The sequence below is a fragment of the Lycorma delicatula genome, chromosome 3 (genome assembly GCF_047948215.1).
Source record: "Lycorma delicatula isolate Av1 chromosome 3, ASM4794821v1, whole genome shotgun sequence".
NCBI classification, from domain to species: domain Eukaryota; kingdom Metazoa; phylum Arthropoda; class Insecta; order Hemiptera; family Fulgoridae; genus Lycorma; species Lycorma delicatula.
In genome coordinates this window covers 220,094,944-220,110,768 of record NC_134457.1, presented here as the reverse complement: position 1 = coordinate 220,110,768, position 15,825 = coordinate 220,094,944, and the positions used below count along the sequence as shown (strand labels likewise).

Sequence of the window (15,825 nt, the reverse complement as noted above, 5' to 3'; positions counted from 1 at the left end):
GTTTCAGTTAACCACACATATCAGGAACGATCGATCTGAAACTGTACAAAACTGTACACTTCGTTTAAATTCATACTTATCACTCTCTGAAGTAATACCTTATGGTGATTCCAGAGGATAAACAGAAAAAGAAAGAAAATGCCCTTCATTTTCACCACTTTCACGTATTAAACTGATATTCAAAAAATATTTTTTTTATGTTTCTCTACGATCGATAGATAGCTTTTTCTTTACTGATTTTTTGTGGAATAATATAGAAATAAACATTTATAAAAATAGAGTTGTGATGTTATACAATTAAATTCTTTTATATGGATTTAATACATTTAAATATATTAAAATACAAAAGAAGACTAAATTACCAATCGGTCTTCTTTTATAATTAGTTTTGAACACATTCTGAATTAATGTCCAGACATAACGTTTGTTTTTTCCCCTTGTTTAAGCTGCAGAAACACTGTTAGGTACTGCTTAGGAGGATGAGATAAATGATTTGTCACGTGTGTGAAAAGTGCCATGTCTGGCCAGGATTCAAACCCGGGACCTCCGAATGAAAGGCCAAGATATAACCTACTAGCATATAAGCACACCCATTACCTTCTTAGTAGTTTTCATCACAGAAATATGTTGGTGGGAACGTCTACTATGTTCAATCTCTAAGGTTTGATGTAAAGACAAAAAAGATTATAGAGCAGTTTTTAAACTATATCAGACAAATCTATAAAGAGTTACCAGGTTAACAAGCTTGATCTAATTGCAATTTAGAATTCTTAATATTCGTACAAAGTTTTATTCTATTATTTTATTCCATAAGATTTATTCACCAAAGTACTAATAAGTTCGGAATGTTGTGAAATACTGAAATTTTTTCAACCAGATTTCAAATTTACCTCCATTCTATAAATGTCAACCTAATTTGTATTTATCTTACAATACCTTCTTTGTTTTCCTGTTTAACCTCCGGTAACTACCGTTTAGATAATTCTTCAGAGGATGAATGAGGATGATATGTATGGGTGTAAATGAAGTGTAGTCTTGTACATTCTCAGTTCGACCATTCCTGAGATGTGTGGTTAATTGAAACCCAACCACCAAAGAACACCGGTATCCACGATCTAGTATTCAAATCTGTGTAAAAATAACTGGCTTTACTAGGACTTGAACGCTGTAACTCTCAACTTCTAAATCAGCTGATTTGGGAAGACGCGTTCACCACTAGACCAACCCGGTGGGTTATCTTACAATACCTAATTAAATCTTAGCTCACCTAGCAAGCTAATGATGAAAATTAGGTGTGGTTCATAAATATGTATTTCAAAGTCTGAAAAAAGCTCGCCTTCATCCTTATTCCCAATTCATCATCATTATTTTCAACCTAAACTATTTCTGGAACCTTGTGAACCAGAAGGACTTGCGAATAAGTTTTACATCATTGCAAAAAGGAACTGAATGATTAGATTTCATAGAAACTTTAAATACATTTGTCAAATAAAAATAGCAGTTAATAATGTGATCTTTTAATTCCCATCAAACCATAAAAACATGAAATAGCTCAGTCTTTTGTTCTCTTTTTAGTCATTCCCTTAATTAGATTAAACAGTTAGTCCACATCTTATTAGTGAACTCCACCTACTTCACAGCCAAATAATTTATAATCTTTTTTATTAAAGATGTAATGGTTTTTTTAAGTGTAATTTTACAGCTAAATTATAGCACACAACCAAAAACTCTCCACATCAGTTATATGTTACAAGGAATGTAACATGTAGTCTTTATCAACAGTTATTAATCTGAAATTTACTTCATTGTAATAATCATTCAGTCTAAATTTTATGAAAATAAAAACAGATCAGTTTGTGCATGTTTTAAATATGCAAACTTTTTTATTGAACGACCTTTATTTTATCCAGTTGCATATAAACAACTTATATTTACCCTAATCTACAACCTCTTAAATGATTTTCCTAAATTCTACTAATTTTATTCAAAAATCGACTGGATTGACTGGACAATTAAACAGTTTTCATTGCTTCTTTCAAATTGTACTAAAATAATTCTGGGTCTAGCCTATGATAATGTTTGGTGTTTGTTGACCTTTTTTTTTTTTTGTTCTTAAACACCCCCAACATCCCCGGCCTCCGCCGTTAGGCTATGCGCAGGAATGTCGGAGTGTCGTGGCAGTCGACTGCCCCCCTGTCTTGCCTTTTCTTTGGCGTCCCATCAGGGTCCTCTCAGTTTCATCAAGATGCAGCAGCCCTCCCTTCTGGACGACCACTACATCCCTCCACTTAGAGGCTACCCTTCCCGTCCCTACACTAGGTTGCCGGCTACGCATTGCGCGAAGCCGGCAAACCGCCGCGTCCCCCTCTCACACCTGAGGGTCCCAAATGCATCATCGGAGCACCCCAACTGACCTTCATTCTTGCATATGAAGGAGCCAAAGCGTCCTCTGCATCCAGGCTGCCTCCCTGGCCCTGCACGGCGACCACGATTCGCCCCCTGTATTTTATTTTATTTATTTATTTTTTTTTTTTTTCACCCATCCGCAGGACACAACACAAGTAATAAAACACACTCACACCACCACTTAGCCGCCATCAGGAAAACGCAGTTAAGCCTAGTAACACACCCATACAGAATACATAATTAATAAAAGTCTATTCTTCCCATCCGTCTCATTCTTCGGCTTCGTCACCGCTGGTCGTGGCCTTCCTACACACGGTCGCAGTGATCGTGTATGCCATCCCGCCAGCAATATAAACACAAAAACATAAACAAAAGAAATGAAATACACACTACAATAAAATAAAATTCAGTAAACACAGTAACTTCCCGCTGCTGCGGCAGCTCTCGTCGCAGTCAGCCACCACTATCACGTTGGCTGCGATTGCACTCCTCAACCAGCAGCAAAACACAAAACAACTCAATAAAATGACATAAAATAAGATAAATAAAACACAATCAGGACAATAGCGAACAACCCTCCCTTCAGTTGCAGCCCATCACGTTGGCGTCTGAACTTATTCCTCCTTCCGCAATCCGCGGGCACGTTCGCTGTGAGTGCCCTCGTAACCGTTAGAAGGAACACAATCAATAAAATAAAATAATACCACAATCATACAATACAAGGAAAATACATAATAAATGAAACCCACACTTCATGTTGTCTCTTCGGCGATGTCACCTCTAGCTGTGGCCCTCCTGCACACGGTCGAAGCGATCGTGCTTGTCATCTCGAGCCGGCCGTAGAGTACCAACCACAGTGACAATGGAGACAATGAATTCACAATACAATACAATACAACACAAAAATAATATATATAGTAGAAGAAACACACAGTATACTTGCTACGGACATTGCTGCTTACCCGCGCCTAGAAGTCTTCTCCCCACTCTCTTCCATGTACCTCCTTCGTCTTCAGGATGCTAGCCACCGTGCTCTGTACCGCATCCCATTCTCTCTTCCCTTTCAGCATGTGAGCTACAGTTGTTTCTGGAGTGAGGCCATCTGTGCCATGCCTACGCCGGACCACAGCCCACCTTTCGCACTCGTAAAAGGTGTGCTCCGGCGTGTCATCCTGACCGCAGTAGAAGCACCTCGGTGTCTGTCTTCTCTTGAACCGATGTAGGTAGACCCCGAACTCCCCGTGTCCAGACAGGAACTGCGTGAGGAAGTAATCTACCTCCCCGTGCCTCCGCCTGACCCACGGTCCCAAGTCCGGGATCAGTCTCCTGGTCCATGCCCCAGCCGTAGCCGTTCTCCACATCAGCTGCCTCCCGGCTTCCGCCTTCGGCGTTCCTTCGTATGTGGAGACCAGCTGCGTGGCCCGCAGCTCGATGGGAGGCACCCCTGCGATGACTGCCACTGCGCATCCAGATACGGTGCGGTACGCCGATGTTATGCGTATCGCCGCTCTTCTGGTAAGGGAGGCTAGCATCCGTACGTTCTTCTTTCTCGAAAGTGCGTCCTTCCAGGCCGGGACCGCGTACAGCAAGACGGAGGAAACCACTGAAAGGATCAGCCGTCGCTTGCTCGCCCGTGGTCCGCTCTTGTTGCCCATTAGTTTTTGTAGAGCGTCTTGTATCTTCTCAGCCCTCTTCGTGACCTCTCTGAGGTGGGTGTTAGACAGCCCATTCTTGTCAATCCACACGCCCAGGTACTTAGCGCAACCGGACGTGTGGACCCGTACGTCGTCTACCATGAAGGACATTCCCCTCAGTCTTCTTCTGCCGGTGATCGGGACAGCTGCCGTCTTGTGCGGTGCCAGTCGTAGTCCTCTCTCCCCCAGCCATCTGCTGACGACTGCCACCGCCAAGTTTGCCTTATCTTCTACCTCCTCCTCCGTCCGTCCCGACACCATCACCGCGAGGTCATGTGCGTACGCGACCGACTGGCATCCTTCCGGGAGTTCTTCCCGCAGAAGGCCGTCGTACGCGATGTTCCAAGGAAGAGGCCCAGCACCGACCCCTGCGGAACGCCTCCAAACATGTTGAAGTCATCTTCTCCTTCCTCTGTGCGTACCCGCAGAGATCTCTCATGCAGATAGTCATTTATTACGGCGAGCAAGTAGCCGCTGATCCCTCTCTCCCGGAGTATTCCCATGATCACTCCCCATGGCACGCTGTTAAATGCATTCCTGATGTCTAGGAGAATGATCAATGGGATTTCGTCGCCACGTGCCTGCCGACTGAACTCTGGCCCACTCTAGCACCCGTCGGACGGCGTCGACGGTCGATCTTCCCCGAACGAAGCCGTACTGGTCCGGGGAAAGACCTCCGCCCGCCCCAATCTCCGACCGCAGTCTTTCAGCGATCAGTCTCTCATACAGCTTTCCCATCGTGTTGATGAAGCAGATCGGTTTCTTCGGCTCCCGGTTTCGGGAGGAGGACCAACCTGGCCTCCTTAAAAACTACTCCAGATTTTTGAGGAGGACGTCGCAAGAGGTCTGAGTAAAAAAGATAAGGTAGAAAATGTAGAAGAAGAATGGGAGAATGTTAAAAAGAAAACTCTTAAATCAGCAGAAGTGAACTTAGGCAGAACAAAGAGAACCGGTAGAAAAACCTTGGGTTTCAGACGATATATTGCAGCTGATGGATGAACGTAGAAAATATAAGAATGCTAGTGATGAAGAAAGTAAAACAAACTATCAACAATTAAGAAATACTAAAACAGGAAGTGCAAACTAGCGAAAGAAGAGTGGATTAAAGAAAAGTGTTCAAAAGTGGAAAGAGAAATGATCATTTGTAAAATAAACGGAGCATGCAGGAAAGTTAAGAATTTTGTGGTACATAAATTAAAATTTAATAATGTGTTAAACAAATATGGTACATTGATTTATAATACGAAACGAAAGATCAATAGGTGGGTAGAATATATTGAAGAGTTATACAGAGGAAATGAATTAGAAAGGGGTGTTATATAGGAAAAAGAGGAGAAAAGTTGGGAGAAACAATAGTAAGATCTGAAGTTAAGAGAGCATTAAAATATTTGATTGGCAGAAAGACTCCTGGAATAAACGGAATACCTGCAGAATTACTGCACAGTGAAGGTAAGGAAGCGATAGGTAGATTATATAAACTGGTTTAGAAATAATGTAGATGGATCACTGAATATAAAAGTAGGAAGAGAATAGATTATGGAGGTAGAAGAATTTTAATATTGGGGAAAAATATAGTTAAAAGAAGAGACAGAGTTGTAGGTCACATATTAAGGCATCCTTGAATAGTCGCTTTAATATTGGATGGACAGGTAGAAAGGAAAAGTTTTGCAGGCAGGCAACGTTTGGAATATGTAAAAAAAATTGTTAGGGATGTAGGATGCAGGGATTATACCAAAAAGGAATGACTGGCTCTAGATAGGAAATCTTGGAGAGTTGCATCAAACCAGTCAAATGACAGAAGACAAAAAAAGGTTTTACATAAAACAACACAGTCATTAATGTTTCATATGGTGCTACTGTACTGTATGTACAATGGCGACTTTGAACAAAGTTGTTTGGTGTTCTCACAACAATGTTGAAATGACGAAAGCTCTGCCCCCCCCACAATTTACTTTTAGATGTCGTAGGCAATGGAGATAAGTTTCAAATATTTGTGCTATATTAGGTAAATAAATAAAGGTGTAGTAGGGGAAGATAAATAAATTCACTTAATACTTGTATGGTTTTATAACATGTCCATTATTATTATTAAATATTTACAAACAAATATTTGTTATAAGAAAATAAATATTGGTTGATTATTCTGATTAAACTATAATATGTTCTCACCAAACAATTTAAGCACAAACCATGGAAGCAAAATTAACTGTTCTGGCATTTGCCTTATAACCAAGGGAAACCATGGAAAAACCTTGGTCAGAACATCGACAATATTTTAAACCGTACAGCATTATGAAAAAATAAACGTTACGATCAGAAATAATTGTAAGTTCTCCCAATTATATTACATTCTGAAATAAAATAAATTGAGAAAGAAAAATCTCATATTTTTTTGAACATATTCTTGTCAGGAAGTCTACATTAGTTAACATCAAACATTTACATTTTCTTTACACATATACATGAAATTAAGTTTTAATACTTTATGTATACTTACTGGGCAACATGAAAGTTTTTATTCATAATATTTGTAATTAACACTAAATATTTTTAGTTTTTCTTTTGTAAAACAAATAACCATTTTCACAATTACATAAATAAATAGTATAAAAGTAATTAAATTAAAAAAAGTTTTTCAGTAATAAAATAATTGTTAAATATTTTATAAATTTAACACAACAAAATCAGAAAGAAAGTAACCAAATAAATATAAAAAAATTATTGTACTTGAAATAATAATTAACAACCTTCTCTGTCGAAAAAAAAATTAATTTTACATAATATAAAACTAAGAATTATAATCTTATTAAAAATTTCTGCACAATATTTCCAAATAAGGATTTATAACATTACAATACATTTAATAATAAAACAATGTGAATTAAAAAGATAAATTAGGATTTTGTTTTCATTTTACTTGAAAATCTGATTTTCTGTATTAATTTTAAAAATTATTTACTAATAATTTTATATTTAAATAATTTCCTAATGTTTTTACATAAGATTATGTTATGCCCATATGTTTAGTAGTGACACAAAGTCATAGAAAACGATTCGATATGAAATCAGTTTGAAAGTATATTCTTCTGCAACCTCAAAATGTTAAACCTTGTTCAAAGTTTATAATCATGATCTCAGTAAGACAGATAAGAGTACAGCCTGTTACTGGAATAAAAATTCATTTAACTTAATGTACGGAACCTTTTTACAGTCGTAAATTACATTTTTGTAATTTCATGAGCTGAATAAATATTTTAGAAGATGGTAAATCTGTGGTTATAAAATGTCTAATTGATAGTATTTGGAATGTAGAGTATGCCAACAAGTCTTTAAGTCGTCTGCCTCATCAATTTCAGTGGATTTAAACATCCAACAAATCTTTTATTTTAAAGAAGTAATTTTCAATACATCGACAACAGTATTCAAAAGAATCAATATTTTAAATATAAATAATATTACTGTAACACAACTCACTTGAATTTACACTGTATTCTTAAATTAATGCATCTTCTTAAATTAGTTAATTTGTAAATGATTTTTATATTAAGTACCTTGCAGCTTTTTAGTTAATGTTTAATACCATTGATATTTACAAACTGATGAAGGTAACAAAAATAATTATAATTCGATGAAATTTGCGATTGTCATATGAATCAACTAAACACATGTTATTCGACGATTTGGTTCCTTAATTTCTGAACCCGATTATCATATAATAAAATCTTAACTATAAGTGCTGTACTCACTCTGTCATGATTATCTTATATTTGATGAAATCTGCAAACATATATAAATAGTCTTGATAGGTATGATCTTCTGTATTGGTTCTAAATAAAATTCTAATTTTTCTAAACTTTCTTTGTTTTATTCGAATTATCTTACACCATTTTGTTCATAATTAAGTTCTCTACAAGTTTTATTTAAAGGTTTTAGATGTTTATTACACATTTAACAAAGTTATTGTACGTCAAACATAAAAACGGGGTTTTTACCCTAATTTATTGAATTTCATCCCAAACTCCTTAAAAACTACTGCAGATACAGTTGTGGTAGGTATTTTATTTAATTTTTAAGATAAAAAACCATTGAAATCACTAATTCTGCCCCGTAATCAATGTCCAAAAAATTTCAGTATGATCTGTTTCACCGGGGTTGCTGAAGTCTGAGTGAAATCTGTCATTAGCCGTTACTCACAAACGAAGCATTTTAGGGCATACATTTATATGAAATTTTCCATAAATTTAAGGTGTAGAATATGTTATGAAAATCCCGGGAGAACTTTTTTATACACTCTGTATACAACTTGATTTCAATTCCTTTTTTTCTACTTTTTATCAAATTTAGCTTCTGGGAATCACAGTCGGGTATTACTTCTGAGGATGATATGTGAGTGTAGTCTAGTTCAGTTTTAGGTCGACCATTTCTGAGATGTGTGGTTAATTAAAATCCAACCACCAAAGAACGCCGGTATCCGCGATCTAGTATTCAAATCTGTATTAAACTAACCGTCTTTACTAGGATTTGAATGTTGGAACTCGCAGCTTCGAAATCAGCTGATTTGTGAAGATCGCCACTACAACAACCCCGTGGGTGTAATGTCAATTTCAAAAAAAAAAAAAAAGGGCAAGTTGGCTATAGTTTCAAACGTGTAAACCGCCCTCTTGAATATATTGTTATGACCAACCATTATTTTTCTATTAGAGCTAAAGAACATATTAATAATATAAAGAAAGGCTGTTTCGATAAATCCAATTATGCTAATCACATTTTATAAAATAAACATAATTACAACTAATTATTATAAAAATAATTACAAATAATTTTATTAAAATATTAGATTTTTCCACCGATTATTATAAAACTAGCAATCTCAAAACATTATTGTAATAACAATAAATTAATAAAGGAACATATCAAATTTGAAGATGATTTTCTATTTAAATTAATAATTATCAAGTTGCCTAACTTATTTCCCTATACAATGACCCGCGTAGGTAGGTGATTGTAGTGTATAATTTTTTATTTACGTTTTTAATTTTAACGTTTTAAATTACAAAAAAATATGTCTCCTGAGGATTGTCGAGTAACCCAAAGCCCTAGGGATATAATATGAATTGTTGGTAAGGGTGATTTTTTTATTATAACAAATTATTTAACCTAACTTGCTACTTTATAAATAAATGTTTTTTTTCTGATCTGAATAAACATAAAATTTGAAAAAAATTATAGTTGTATTTCAAGTTCATTTTAATTATTTAATCAAACACATGAAATAATATTAATGTAAATACATCAATAATATGTTACTACAAAATAATTAACTGAAAATTATTTCGAGCATATACTTATATCTGTACATGTTGAAGTGATCGCAGATAAATCATATGTTTGTCCTTTTTTTAATTCATCAACAGAACAATATTGTTTTTGTAAAAGTTAATCTTGTAATTGTAAAATAAACTGATTGTACAGTTACCTTTCTCATAAAGTATGCATCGCTAATGATCTAAAAGCCCATTTTTTTTTTCTCTTAAAAGCTCATGTTTTTAGGAAGTCCAAAAACTGGACATTACACATTATACGCGAAAATATTTAATCATAATATGTATTCATAATGATTACAAGCTTAGTGTTTTGTAAAGGTTCTTCAGAGTAAAACGGTTCACTCCATTTTGTTAAACAAAATCAATTTTATCATCCCACAAGAATTTATCAAATAAAGAACCCAGACGATTTGCTTTACGGACAACAAAAATAGTATCTGTATCATTAATGGGAATTCTGGACATTCTATCTGCAATGTTATGTTAGATGGTTACAATTCATCTAGTGAATAATTTTTTTATTAAAACATAATTTTAAGTTAAGGCAGAAACGACATGTAAGTGCAAATACACAAATTTTTAGTGGATAAAGTAAATTATTTACTACCGTAATTTGCAGGTAAGTTGTAATTAAAAATCACACCTGAAAGTGAATTAATGATTTAAAGGGTTTTCGTCTGTGTGAGCTTTATTCTCTTAACACTTTGCTCTAGCAAATTTTGTAAATTCTGCATAAGAATATCAGTAGTTATAAATATCATTTCCCAACAGTGAAAGTGGAGATGTCACTCTTACCCCAAAAAACATAAAAAACTTTCTCATGAAAATTAAACAAATCGTTAATCTCTTTGGTAGATACATTAAAACCTGCCACAATATGCTTCACCTCTTATATGAAGTAATTTGAAAGAGTTAACCTGGAACTTTAGAGGTTATCCAAATTAATCGCTTCATTACTAATATTGTATTGATTTTAAAGACAAACTGTTATTCATACAATGGAATTTAATTACATTCATAAGCCCTACATAGAGCTAAGCCTTAAATATTATAATAAAATAAATAAAGATTAGTAGAATCAAGAAGATGAGTTAATCCCAAGTTTTCCTAATTCTTTTAAATGCTTCAACTTAAAAAACCTATGAAACTTTTTTTCTTCTTGCTAGAGCCCTTCTCATCTTTCCTTGCACATGTCTTCCCTTCCGTAAGAGCTGATGGACATTCTTAAATGTACATTGATGTTACCGCTTTACTTATTGCATGTTTTATACATTGTAATAATTAAATTGAAAACTCACCCTATAGTTTCCTCCCCAATCTAATTTGATGAAAATGACAATTCTATTTATGATTAAATTCTGGGATAAAAGTCCTCCATCTGACATTGCTGAAAAAGAAAACTTACCAGTTTAGTTATGATTAAATTACAAATAAGTAACAAAGTCTGTAAGTTGTATTAGTATAATTTTTTGTTTACCAATATTTAGTTAACACATAATTTAATCCGCCTTAAAATGATAAAATTTAACTTTATGCTTTTTGTTATGAAGAAATTTGGTGAATTAAATTATAAGAAGTGTAAATAATTTCATCAAGACATCTAAGTTTAGTCTGTTGTGCTTTTAATATAATAATTTGCCTGCGATATAAGTCTCATAAGCAGACAGATATCACTCTGTTAAGGGGCCATTAAGAAAGTAGCTATTGCCTCAGCCTAAGAGATAAATCCAGAATTTTATCAAAGACAAAGCTCAAAGATGTAATCGATATTCGTGGAATCTATTTGGGGAATAAGGGATTCTAATAGACTCAAGGAATCTAGTTCACTATAATAATTAATATTTTTATGTCTCTGAAGGAGTCATAACTCAACAGATAACCTGACATGACATATCTATTTCCAAAAAAATGCTGAACAATCTTAATAAAAACTGAACATCAATAGTTAGGCTTTCTGAGGAAAATGGATATTTTAATGGTTTTCCTGATGCCTTTTCCACAAAAATTATTGCATACCAGCACGAAGCTGACTTAACTACAGCTGATATTCAGCACTGAAATTGGTCCTTTCACTCTGTTCATCACATTGACTGGTTGTATAGTGTCATCATAAATTTAAAGAAATCAACTTTATATGGTATGACTTGTATAGCCCAGAAGTCGCAGATCAGGAATTTCCAATGTAATGACTTGTTCAACCACTTATCCATTCTGTTTAGTGGTAAAGGAGCAATTGATGAAAGACATGATGATATTGCAGTTTCCAACTGTGAGATGTGTTTTGTAATCATTTTTTGTGACCAAGCATACAGTGAAACTAAAATCTATAGATTATAATCTCATGTTTATACTAATATTATGAGCGACGTAGTCATGATTTTTTTACTAAAGTGAAACTTGGGAGTTTTTATTAATTTGCCCTAACATTGCAGAAGAACAGTTAAACAATGGTTTGTAATCAATAATTACTTAAACCGGATTGATATTTAGATATTTATTTTAAAACATGAAGGCAGGAAATCTTTCAGCTCTACAAGCAACACCTTCGCTCCATTCACCACTGGGACTGGTCGCGTATGAAAATCATTATTCTTAATGAAATAGAAAGCAATTGTACCTCTTACCTCTTTTGCGCTTTATATTCATCACTGCATTGTGATTATGACAGATTATGTAATTCAATAACCGAAGTTACAACTTCTGCTACGTCACAGAAGATGATTCGCGAAATGTACCTCACAGTTGGAAACAGTAACATCATGTGTTTCATCGATTACTCTTTTACTAGCATTAAATGAAGGTACATGTAATTAGATTATGCATAGCTGATTGGTGTTAGCGCATTATATTCTTTGCTTCTACTTACTAAAAATGTAATTAATTCTTATAATCTAATATCATTGCAGATGTAAAATAGTTAATAAAAATTATTTGTTTTAAATAATTAAATTTAAATAAAACATTTTTTAAATTTAAACATATTGTCAAACGTTGAAATAACACTGTCGATGCAAAATTTGTATCTAACATGTTACACAACTTTCCTCACTGTAATTTGGGTGCTCATCTCCAATATGCCATTGAAATTGTGTTACTATGTAAAGGTTTGACATAAATCATAAATTTGTAATGTTTTTTTATAATAAATTCATTTTGATGGACTACTCGTTACAATTAAGAATAGTTTCTGTATTTTTACTTTTAAACAGTACGCACACATGCCTAATAAAGAAAAAATAAATAAATTATGTTTACATTGTATCATGGAAGTAGATATATATGATATCATACAGACATCTGTTGTTGTCTATTACAGAGCTTAAAATTTTATTCAGTCTAGCTTCTATTGTCTATACTGTTTGTTGTGTTCACACAGTTATTAGTGTTTTGCTATATTTTCATAAATTCTTTATAATACTGAAGAAATTTTTTTCTCATTTTTATTTGCTACATGGCCTCTGTAAAAGTTGGTGAATGCTCAAATCATCAAGACAATTATTGTTACATTAGAGGTAAATGTACGCATAAATCTCAAAGAAAAACTTTTTTATGAATCAATAAAAACTGCCTGTTAATTTTGGTTTCGCACTCAGGGATCAAGATAAAATCTGGGTGCCTCATGTTATTTTTATATCGTGCTCAGTAATTGAACGGTTGAACAGGAAATGACGAGCCCTGCTATTTATCATGCATTAGCTGCATGGAAGTTCTTCAGAGACAGTTTGTATTTTTAGGCAACAGAAAACATGAATACTATGTTTATAGTTAATAAACTGTTTAAAAACTACAAATATTTTGTACGTAGGATGTCATTAAAAATTCATTTCCTACAGTCTCACCTAGACTTTTTTCCTGAAAATTTGTGCTTTGTCAGTGATGAGCAGGGAGACTGTTTCCGTCAGCATCACTACCAAGGAAGATGGGATGCTACAATGATTGATGACTGTTGTTGGTTTTTATTTAGAGAAAGTGACAAAACATGGTAAAAGTGAGAAAACAATTGTCAACTTATTTTAAAAATTTAGTTCCAATGATTTAATCGTTTAAAAACTGTATTGAATATATTACAATTCATCTGTATTTGAATAACAAAAACTTAGCTAATTTAAACAAATTATAAATGAATACACAAAAATATTAACTTTTTTGAAATATTGGTATGACACTGATTTTGCATTTATTGGTAAATAAATGGTATGTATCTAAATTATAGTCGTTTTTTTTTTATATTTTGCTGCATTTTAAAAATTATGTTAGACATTTATGGTACTTACTTTTTATTCAATCCAGATTTGAAACTAAGTTGATAGTCAGTTTAACTGAAATTTTCTTTATCTTCCATAATCATTTTCCGCTTTCAATATTACATTTGAGAATCGGTAACCATTCTTTTTGTCACAGCTTCCATGAATTTAAAAATACTCTAAGTACAGCACCTACAACTCAAAATCACTTTGCAAAAAGATTAGTAATGCACATAATATGAACTGTTAATTTTTTTTTTTTTTTTTTGTTTTGCGTAGGAGGAGGAAAAAGCTGTATCAGCCACCATCTGCGCCCGCAACAGACGGTAGTGTCGGGCTCTCACCGACTAAAAAACCTCCCCCTTAGGGAGGAGGACCCTATTAGGGATTGGGATCGCGGACGCGACCTAACTAATAATAAAATAATATCACATTGTACCTGAAAAAACATACACAGCATATACAAAATTTATATCTATTTTCATAAAACTTAATTTACACTGCTTATCTAAGTAATTTTAATGTAAAATTTATGTTAAACCTGAAACAGAAACATACACATACACAAAAATAGACATAAAAAATTCCCTACAGGAAAGTTCCTATCAGGGGACCCTACTGGGACAAGGCACCTACCGCAATTTTATAAGAATATTATACTATCAACTTAAAAACTACACAACTTATTTTTAACATGAAAATTTATAATATTAAACAATAATAACAAAAGTAAGTACCTTTAGTAGAAAATTAAACTACAATAAAAGGGGGTACCACAATGTAAGGAGGGCCACTTACATGGCAGCTCTCCCTTAGAATATTAAATGAACTGTTGAGTTACCTGAAACAAAAGAAAGTAAGACAAATTCAATTAGCGGTTGTGAAATTAATATAGCTTTGTTTTAGTTATTAAATTTATTTCATGTATGGTAGCATTGAACTTTTTCTAACAAAAATATTTATTAGGAATGATTACGGGGTCCATTTTTACTCCTTAAATATTTAACCTGAGGTAGAAGTATTTATATAGGCATTTTTTACAGAAATAGAATCGCTAGCTAAGTAGGTACACAAGAAAAGCTATACACTCCTCCAGACTAGATAGATACAAAGAACACTGAATTTTTTACGGACCCCGCATCGTTAGATATCCATTGAGAAATCATTGAAAAACACCCGTTTAATAGATCAAGGTGGAAGAAAATAAAGGAAAAAAGTGGAGGTTAGAAAGGAGTAATCCACAGAAGATTGTTAAACAAGACAACTCGCTCAAAAAAATTATAAGCGCCTTTTAAGGCAGCAAGGATTCCTCTCGTATAAGATCAAAGCGCTTTACCAAGAATAGATGCAAAAACATTATTCTGAATTAAGGTTCACCGATATAGATGGTAACAGATCTACATCGCATCCAGGAATGTGTGTTATATGAACTTACTTGGCTGAGCTAAAATTTTCAGCTAAGAATAATGTTGAATGGTAACAAAAATCGATACAGGATATCGGTTTACTACCTGATCCTTTTACTAATTTTTTTATATATATTTTCTTTTAAATCATACGTAATATTTTTATAGAATGAAATGCATCATTTATTTTCTTATTATTTTTTACAATTTTATATAGGTTTCCACTTGCTTTGATTGCTCTGGTATTTAAAATTCATGAAATATTTATGTACCATCTACTTTATAAGTATATTCTACAGATTTTGAGAAAGAGGTGCAAGCATGGTTTCATTCAATTTTCAAACCGCTGTCAGGCAAGAGATTCATTGCCAAAGCAAGCAAAACAATAAAGGACTCAACAGAATTTCCATGTCAAAAAAGAAATAACTTGTGAAACCACTTGTAAATTTTTACACAGTATATCTTCTATTAAAATAATACGTTAAATGAAGATATTGCTTTGTTTCATCTATCAAAACCCATTCTCTATCTGTAAACATACATAAAATTCATTTTTATTATGATTAAAAGTTTGGGGGTATCTAAGTGAAAAGATGACTGTCACGACAATAATTTGATTCTTATTTCATTTATTTTACACTATGAAACAAAATCAGTTGCTTTTCATGGCTATTCTTTACATTATAAAAGAATAATTGAGTTAAATTATAAGTAAATGTTGCATTTCAATTTTATTAACAATGATGAAAAA

General features: G+C 33.5%; 1 long non-coding RNA gene across 1 annotated transcript; it reads right to left on the bottom strand.

The window, feature by feature from the left end:
- Positions 1-6,177: 6,177 nt before the first annotated feature.
- LOC142321095 (uncharacterized) lies at positions 6,178-13,916 on the bottom strand. Its single transcript, XR_012755578.1, has 3 exons — positions 13,699-13,916; positions 10,723-10,811; positions 6,178-6,451 (listed from the first exon to the last, which is right to left on the bottom strand). It is a non-coding gene; the product is annotated as an uncharacterized LOC142321095 (long non-coding RNA).
- Positions 13,917-15,825: the final 1,909 nt, after the last annotated feature.